The sequence below is a fragment of the Macrobrachium nipponense genome, chromosome 11 (genome assembly GCF_015104395.2).
Source record: "Macrobrachium nipponense isolate FS-2020 chromosome 11, ASM1510439v2, whole genome shotgun sequence".
Lineage (NCBI taxonomy): Eukaryota > Metazoa > Arthropoda > Malacostraca > Decapoda > Palaemonidae > Macrobrachium > Macrobrachium nipponense.
In genome coordinates, this window is record NC_061087.1 from 91,841,265 (window position 1) to 91,850,709 (window position 9,445).

Below are 9,445 nucleotides of genomic sequence, written 5' to 3' on the forward strand. Positions count from 1 at the left end.
CAGGTAGGTTAGCCTACCCTGACTTTGTTTACTGATTAATTGCGTACATATGAATCATACGTCTTCCTTATGGAATTAGACAAAGTCTCACACTCCTTACATGACAAATCTCAACAAAGAAGCAAGACACATAGCCCTCGTGCATATCGAGTGCGGAACTACCGAAGCTTTCGGTAGCCACACCCTATCTTTAGCCGACAACACCCTCTGAAAACTAGCCTAACTAGATCAGATATACAAAAATGAATCATATTCAAAACAATTTAAGATAGCGTATGCCTAGCCACAAATCCAAGTCAATAAATCAAAAGACAATTAGGATATTTAGCGGCCATGAAGTTTCCAAAATCCTAAGACGGAGGTACTGAAAACAGGTGTTTCCAGCACCGGCGACAGAAAAATTATGAATAGAAAATGGGACTGGTTCCTGATACCCGCCTCCCAGCGGCGGGGAATGGGTACTAACCACCTGGCCGACCACTGTGTGTGCCGGAAGTTTTTGAATTTCTGTCGGACTCAGAAAATACAGCTATATATATCTGACAGGTAAGTTTCATGAACAAAGTGAGCTGTAAGACTCCTCCGAACCATCTCTGACGGCCTTGTCCATGCACGACATTACGCTGGACAGCTCCCCCAGACTAATCGAGTCGGAACTCCTAGACTTGGCATCCAGAAACTCCCAAACACCAATCTAGAAAGTTGAAGACCTCTAACGTCCGAAAGAGGCCTTTAAGGTGGTAGTCCATTTCCGTAGTTTGACCATGAAACTTTCGAAGAGGACAGGTGAGACCTCCTCGAGGCATCCACAATGCTGGCGAAGTCTCCTTGGCTGACGAGGGAAGTCTAATACCTACGTCTTCTCCCTCTCGTACCAAATGCCAGCCATTCCCACTAAGTCTCGAAGGTGGCAGGGCAAAAGAAGTCTTTCCCTGAGACTTCCTTTTCTCCATCCAGTCATGGACCTTACGAAGAGCCCTCTTAGTTGAAAGGGACTTCTTCCATCCTGACGAATGCCGAGACCTTGTTGATCTTGGACGAAGAAAGTTGTGAAGGAGGAGAGCGAGGAGCCTCCGGGTGAAACGTCTCTCCAAACTCTGATTTGAGAAGGCGGGTCCAAAACCTGTAGTCGGAAGGAGACTGCCGCCAAATGGTTTCTCGTCATCCACTTCAACCGAAGCGTCACTAACCTCTGCTTCCGACACAGGTGAAGTTGGAGGCAAATAGGCTGGACCAAGACTATCTGGTCTAAGTTTCCACGAGGCGCGTTGCTGTGAAGTGGAAGGTAAAGCTGACTCATTAATAGGAGGCTCCGGGTCGAATCTCTAAGACCCCGGGGGGGACAACTTGCAAAGACTCATACAAACAGGTGGGGGGCGACGAAACTCCACATCTTCGTCCACCGAGCGTCCGCTGGCGCACACCTGGCGTCCACTGGCGCACACCTGGCGTCCACTGGCGCATACCTGGCGTCCACTGGCGCACGCCTGGCTGCAACTCTAGCGCGGGATTGGCGTCCACTCCGCGCGCTGCTGGCGTCCGCTGGAGCACGCTTGGCGTCCACTGGCGTGCGAAAGACATTAACTAAGGCGCGCTTAACATCTCGTGCGCGCTCTGCTTCCGCTGGAGCACTCTTAGATGCAACTGGCGTTCGCTTGGCTTCCGACCGAGCGTCAGGAACGTGAACTTGCACCGAAGCGTTCACAAAAGCAATATCAAGCTCTCGCACCGCAAGCTTACGAGCGGGTAATACCGCTTCATGCGCCGAGCGAGCAAAATCCTCTTCACGTTCTCCAGAGAGCCGCTGGGAGTCGCACGAACTCTAGCAGGCGAAGCAAAGTGGAGAGATAGACGAGCGAGGAGAGGGGGAGGGAGACTTCTAGATCTCTTCACAGGAAGACGGTCATCCTTTCTCCCTGGGACGTGGGTTGCGTCCCATTTCTTAGCAAGAGCATCAGCAAGCTGTTGCATGCAAAGAGCGCAGGATCTTCTCAGTAGGAGAGGATTCCTTGTCAGGTGACGGCTGATCCTGTGAGAAGGCGAGGGGCGAGGGGAGGGGACGCCTTCTTCCTTCTCCCAGAAACTGCCGTAGAACGCGCTCGAGAGCGACGGGGCGCTCCACAAAGTCATCATCCGATGACTCCTTACGCTTCTTCTGTGGCGGGAAAGCAGCGAACACACTCTCAGGCGGAAGATCGCCTCTCGAGAGCCAAAACTGGACGTGAAGCGTCACGATCACCAACGCTCCTTTTCAGCGGGCGTGAAATAGAATGCGAGCTCCACCCCTTGTGCGGGGAGGAAGCCTCTGAAGAAGAGAAACACTCTTTCAGGAGGCGTGCACGCGCACGCTCTTTTGGCAAGTTTGTGTAACGTCCACAGATACTGCCGAAGGCACGTCAGATCGGTGGGTGTTCCCCGTAACCCTCCTGCGGTTTCGACATGCCCTCTCCCTGAAACCTGGGAGTCCGGCAGCGGTCTAGGCCTAGAGGCGAAATGGGGCCGATCTGACGCACACCCTCCACTAACGAAGGAGCACTGTCACTGCACTTGCACCTTCACTTTTGCCTTCTAAGGCGAGCACTTTAGATTCTAAATTACGAATCGACTCTAAGATAAGTGTAAGGGTATTACCCTCTACAGACACTGCTTCAGGGCCCGAAGGCAACACTACAGGGTTAGGAGTAGTGATTAAAGGAGGGTTAGTAGGAGAAACATGAGCTTCCTGCCGTTTACCTGAAACGCTCCTGGAGGAAGACCTCCTTAACCTATCCCGTTCAAGCTTACGCAGATAGGACTCATACGCTCTCCCATCCAGAATCAGAAAGACACTCACATTCTTTGCAGCGACTTTCATACATGCAATCATGCTCTCTGCAACTCTTACACAAAGTATGAGGGTCTACTGATGCTTTCAGTAGCCTACCTCGACAATCACTCCTGGTACAAAACCTGGCGCTAGCCGAACTAGAACCAGACATCTTATTTAAAGAGAAATCAAGCCAAAATCAATCAAATCCACAATTAACGTGTGCCTAGCCACCGATCCAAAAGTCAAGATACCAAAAAATCAAAAAGGGGTACTTATAGTAGCCAAGTTTCCTAAATTCAAGACGGAGGTGCTGAAAACTGTGTTTACAACACCGGCGACAGAAAAATTATGAATAGAAAATGGGAATGATTCCTGATACCCGCCTCCCAGCGGCGGGAATGGGTACTAACCACCTGACTCCCACTACGTGTGTCGTAAGTTTTTTAATTTCTGTCGGACTTCGGAAAATACAGCTATATATATATCTGACAGGTAAGTTTCATGAACAAATATCAAAATTGCATTAACACCATCAACATGGCTACCTTTTTGGGAGTGAAACATTTTGCTGACCAATCTCTCAAATGTGTAACAACCTACGGGTAGGCCTGACGTGCAATTTGGGTGGCGCTATGCCAGAAATCTCATCGAATCACTGTTAGCTTAGCTGTAGCTGGCCTAAGCCTAGCTACTACTACCTAGCCTATGTCATGAATGTTGGTGTTAGCCTATGGGGTAGCTGGGTACTGTTGTATGAGCCATTGAGCGTACCTATTCCCTATTTGTCAGATTCTGTTACTAATCAGATGACCAGATCCCTGAAGCTTCTGATAGGCCGAGGGTTATTAGCCTATACTGAGCAATGGATTCTGACCACAGAAGGCCAGCCTGCCTCCGCTAGCTCAAATTACATTGGGTTAGGTTGTGATAAATTTACGCTACTTCATTAAAAGCAATGTGTCATACTTTTTCAATGCACTTAACACAAACTATCAATACCAATTCTGTTTAAAAGTGACTTACCGGTAAGTCGACAGCAGAGCACACGGGTAGCTAGGCTACTAGGCTATATAGGCCTAGGGCTTCCACACCACGACATTGTTGTAAACTTCTTGTGAGCAGTACAAGTGTTTCACAAAACATTTAATATCTTTCTTAGTCCGCCGGGCAAACAGGTTTTAAAGTTCAGTAAGGTATAGATCACCACACACATAAATAACAAACACAAAAATAATACCTGCGACGTTTGAACTAAAAGACTTTACGCGACCAAGTGACATGGGTACGATATGGTAGTGAAAATGATCAGACAGCGTCGGAACACAAACACCCCAAGGGAAGGGAACGTTTTCATATGACGTCATCACATAATTTTGATTTAATTTCATTCCAAGTTTCTAGGTGACATTCCATGGATAATTAGGCCCAAGGAATTTGTTTTTGTACTTTGTTCTACCAATTATTAGATTTTAGAGCATGTAGATCCCGTTAACATATAAACTTCAAAGAGCTTAGTATGAAATATTTGACAAGAATCATTTTTAATATTTTTAGTATTCGTGAAGTGATTGGATGCTTTCCATTGCTCTCGATGCTGGGTAAAGACTATTCTACAATAAATAACAAGAGCTTATACAAAAATATATTTGCTAATGTTTGTCAATGCAAGCAATATATAAGGCTGCAACTCAAATGAGTAACAACCAGATACAGTGAACAGTATTGGTCATTTTATGGTGATCTACACTGGTTTTATTCTAAGACAGTTAAATTATGCTTGTATTAACCAATCCACAGAGGAAAGACAAGTTAGATTTAAACGCGAATGGAGGAAAAAAGGAATTGAAGATTGTGAGAGATGAAAAGAGTCTTCAAAGCTAAACTGGACTGGATAAAAAAATAAAATGAAAAAATATTTCTACTGCCTTAAATTGAGCATTTCTTTCTAAAAGAACCACATAGTAAACAAGAAGTAAAATGTCTAATTTTTTCCCCCATTTTCCCAAATACCAGTCCGCAGCTACTTCCAATGCACGCTAACGCTAAGAACCAATACTCGGCCACTTAATAACAAGAACCAAAGAAAATCTATTCGAGCTCAAAAACGATTCGAATGGCTAAATTATATTGAACTTCAATACCAACTGGAATTGCGGATATTCTTAAAGCACAGTCTTTGGATTGACTGACTTGCCTCATGACTTTTCACAGGTCTAAGGGGGAGGAGGCTGCGATTGTCTTATTCAGTCGACAGGAAACGTCTTTAACGTTAAAGAATTATGATGAATTCAAGATGAATTAGATATTTCTCGTATATTTCACGAAAATTGTTATACGCATTTTGAGTATTTATGCATACATACGCACGCGTTCACACATGCACATACAGGCATGCACACAAAGACGTGTGTGCATGCATGTGTGAATGCGAGCGTATGTATGCATGAATATTCAAAATGCCTATAACAAATATATATATATATATATATATATATATTATATATATATATATATAATATAATTAACAAAATGCCATAAACAATTTATGTATATGTTTTATTTTTTATCCAGTTATCCCAAATTTTAGACAAGATTTTAACTTCCACTTGGTCAATATTAGTAATAATAAAAAGAAACTAATATCACATCCATGCGTGGAAAATGCAATGTAAAATAAAAGGCGACTAGAAACCACATTGCAGTCGAATGCCTAACCCTGCCACAAAACCAGCATAAAAAGAGACGTGATGCAGTGGCAAAAACCTTTCACGGGAGTCTGTGCAAAAAAGGGCCAGATAGAATGCAGCAACAAGTGGTACGAACGCCATCCTGAGGGAGTAGTAGAAAACGAGCAGACGAAATTACTCTGGGACCACTGTATCAGGACAGAAAGGGTGATACGAGCGCATCGACCAGCTAGACCTTACCAAAGACAATGTATACGCGTAGATACTTTGGGACTCTAGAGAGAAGGAGAAAGAGAAAAATGTACCAAGACCTGCCGATTGAATTCAGAAAGCTGTGGGATATACCAGTAGAGGTAGTGCCCATAATAATAGGAACGCTAGGCTATAAGTACTAGAATTCCAGAAGAGAAAGCTTGGTAAACTGCATGCCTAAGTAGCCCCAGGACTTATGAAGAGGGGCGTGCTACTAGAAACATCTCATATACTAATAACATAAGTAATGGGTGCCTAAAACGCAGAAATCAACCTGGAACCCTTCACTATAAAACCATCAGTCTAGACTAAATGCGATGGACAAAAATTTAGATCATCCTATTTGTAAAGTTGGTGAAATGCATGGAAACATCCACATCATTGCAATAGCAAGTAACCATAGGTATGTATGTATGTACGTATGTATGTATAAGCATGTGTATACTGTAACGTATTTATTGTTACAATATTTTTTTCTTATTCCACATCGTAACATATATATATAAACATAGCTTGTCTAGGAGCAATATTACGGGTGACAATTTTATGGAAACACACAGGGATAACTGACAGTCCTTAACGTAATATTTAAAGATTAACACGTCCCCGAATAACTGAAGAAAGGAACAGAAACGTTCATTCCCCTACAATGCTGCAGTCACTACCTTCAACCACCTCATACACTCTAATCCACCGATCTATCTTACGACAGATAAAGAAACAGGTGGCTCGAATCGAATCTGTCACACAATAACATCGGGAGGGGAAGAGGACCTTTATCCTACTGTTTACAGCCAGATGACAGGTAGTGTACCTTTGTGCATGTGTGGAGGGAGAGAAGCAATTTATACATTGCAAACACGATTTCAAGCAGTGGGGAAAGCTATATAAGAGAAACTTGCACCCTGCAGTAATTTTAGCTCCATATTCTCGTAATAACTCTTGTGCTTCAGAACACCTTAGTCAGGAACCAATTTAAAAGTCTATCTCAAGAAAACTAGAAATGATCTGTCACCCTTACATCAATTACACCTCACGCCGAGTCCACTTCCGTTTAGATTATTGTTTTTGAATAGCCACGTTCAATCGGACTCAAATTTGCTTCTCAGAAATTATTGATGCTTAATTGGAAAAGGGGAACTGTGCACTATATACAATTAGGTTATAAGCGGGGCAAAAATGACTGTCAAGTTCTGTATATACCCTCAAAACATATGTATTTACACTTAAACCCTTTTCTTGGAAAATTTGTCCCGCACCAGCTGATCTAATCACCACAACCTTCAGCGCCGTATTAGTCATAGGACTTGTGTCTCTCCCGCCCTTCATAGCTCTCATCCAAGTAGGCCGAGGTCTCCAAACTCCTCTGGTTCCTACAGAACCTCTGATGATACTATCGCCCACCATTCTACAAGGATTGCGACTTGTCCAAGCCATCTCTACCTCCTCTTCATCAGGATCTCATCTAGGTATGAAACTTCTATTATTACTTTTCGGGCATCATCCCTTCCTCTGTCCGCTATCTGATTCCTGATATCGTTCTTAAAGCTTTGATATCAATTCTCCGTAAGGGGGTAGTGCCGTCAGTGTATCTCGTGCGGTGCACTGCAGGCATTACTTGAGTCTCATTGCAGCGTCCCTTAAGTCCCTAGCTGCAACCCCTTTCGTTTCTACTACTGTAACTCCGTTCATATTCTCTTTCTTCCATCTTACTTTCCACCCTCTCCTAACAATTGATTCATAATGCAACTGCGAGGTTTGTTCAATTCAAAACAAATCTATCAGTTCAAGGCTTATCGTCATGCCATGCTTCTTACCTGCCTGGCATTACCAGTCGTAAAAGCTTCTTTGCTAATCTTGTGGTGTTTTGCCATATACTGAAGCTATCAGTTTCTAGCGTTGATATCAGTAGTGAATTATGTGGGTTACGAGAACTTACGACCACGGTAGAGAGAGAGCCACGGCTGTTGGGAGTAGCAGCCGCAATAATATAAACACAATTTAAAACCGAAAAGAAAAGAAAGGTAAACGGCCAAATCAGTGTGAAGAATCTTTAATAATTCTCTAACTTTTTTCATAAGCGTTTATCATTGCTATTACTAGGGAATTTTTTTGAAATTTAACTCTTACAAATTTTGACCTCACCTTACTCTTGAATTTTGTACTGTCCCTGTTGCATGCATATTCTGCATTTGTGTATGATAATGGAAAGAAATTACTATTATTATTATTATTATTATTATTATTATTATTATTATTATTATTATTATTATTATTATTATTATTATTATTATTATTATTATTAACACAAAAATTAGAAATTCGGAGCTCTAGGGAGTTGGATATACTTTTGCATATAGAAAGATAAATGTATTAAATTTTCCTTGTTTCCTCGCTGTCCTATAGCAATTAAAACTGGTGCCTCCTGCAAGAATGCGCACACACACACACACATATATATATATATATATATATATATATATATTATATATATATATATATATATATATATATATAATGTGTGTGTGTGTGCGTGAGAGAGAGAGAGAGAGAGAGAGAAACCATCTATTCACACGCCTGATCTAATATTATTAATCATCTTAAAAGCCAGAAGGGGCCAATTTCATTAATTCCTGAAAGCAGGAAGTTCGCTAAACTCAGATTTATAAATGCCGAAAGAAATCTCAGACTCAAAAAAAAAAAAAAAAATAGAAGTAGAAAAAAGTGAAAACAATGCAACGGTGAAAAATGGCATTTAATTAAACTGCGGAAGAGAAGATTTTTTTTATTCCTGAGATTCCGGAGATGAAGTAAACTTTTTTTTTTTTAATGGAATTAATTTCGTAACTGAAGTGATTTCAGAATAACGAGCGATATTAATTAGTTTCATAAGTCGTTGATTCCGGCCCCCTGACGTTTCGTTGTGTAGATCTCTCTCACCGACTATTAATTAATTTAAATAATTCCTAACGTCATCAATGTGTTCATTGTCCTTATCTTCCATGGTTGTATCTGACAAGTTAATGAAACGTTGCCTTTGCTGGTGATAGATAACGTTTATAACTTATGGAGAAATGGTTTTTTTTTTTTTACGTTATCATTATTCTAACGCCCACATCTTCGTTACCAAGTGGCTTTCACGACAGAAAATATAACGTTTATAACTTATGGAGAAATATTTTTTTTTACGTTATCATTATTCTAACGCCCACATCTTCGTTACCAAAGTAGCTTTCACGATTGAGAAAATATTATTATTATTATTATTATTATTATTATTATTATTATTATTATTATTATTATTATTATTTGCTAAGAAATTTGCAATGTCGTGTAAAACCGTTCACAACAAAAATCCACAATCATTACAAATATTATTATTATTATATAATTATTATTAATAAAAATCTCATAATAACATGAGTCCCTAAATGGTGAAGTGTAAACATTTATATTTCTAATATATATTTACATTTACATCACTGTGGAATTCTTCGCCCTTATTATTATTATTATTATTATTATTATTATTATTATTATTATTATTATTATTATTATTATTATTATTATTATTATTATTATTATTATTATTATCCAGACTGACCTTAAATGACTAAGACAGTTCAGGAGATGTGGCATCAAACTCTGAAACACAATAAGTACTGTGAAGGGGCAAAAAACAAAAGTTCCAGGGCGC

The 9,445-nt window shown here is 40.9% G+C and overlaps 1 long non-coding RNA gene across 2 annotated transcripts in view; it reads right to left on the bottom strand.

Annotated features, from left to right (window-relative positions):
• The window catches only part of LOC135209587 (uncharacterized), a 701,429-nt gene extending 697,314 nt beyond the window's left edge, over positions 1 to 4,115 (bottom strand). For both annotated transcript variants that reach the window (XR_010313391.1, XR_010313388.1), the window contains exon 1: positions 3,833 to 4,115. This is a non-coding gene — a long non-coding RNA (uncharacterized LOC135209587). The remainder of the gene's footprint in view (positions 1 to 3,832) is intronic.
• Between the last annotated feature and the right edge of the window lie 5,330 nt (positions 4,116 to 9,445).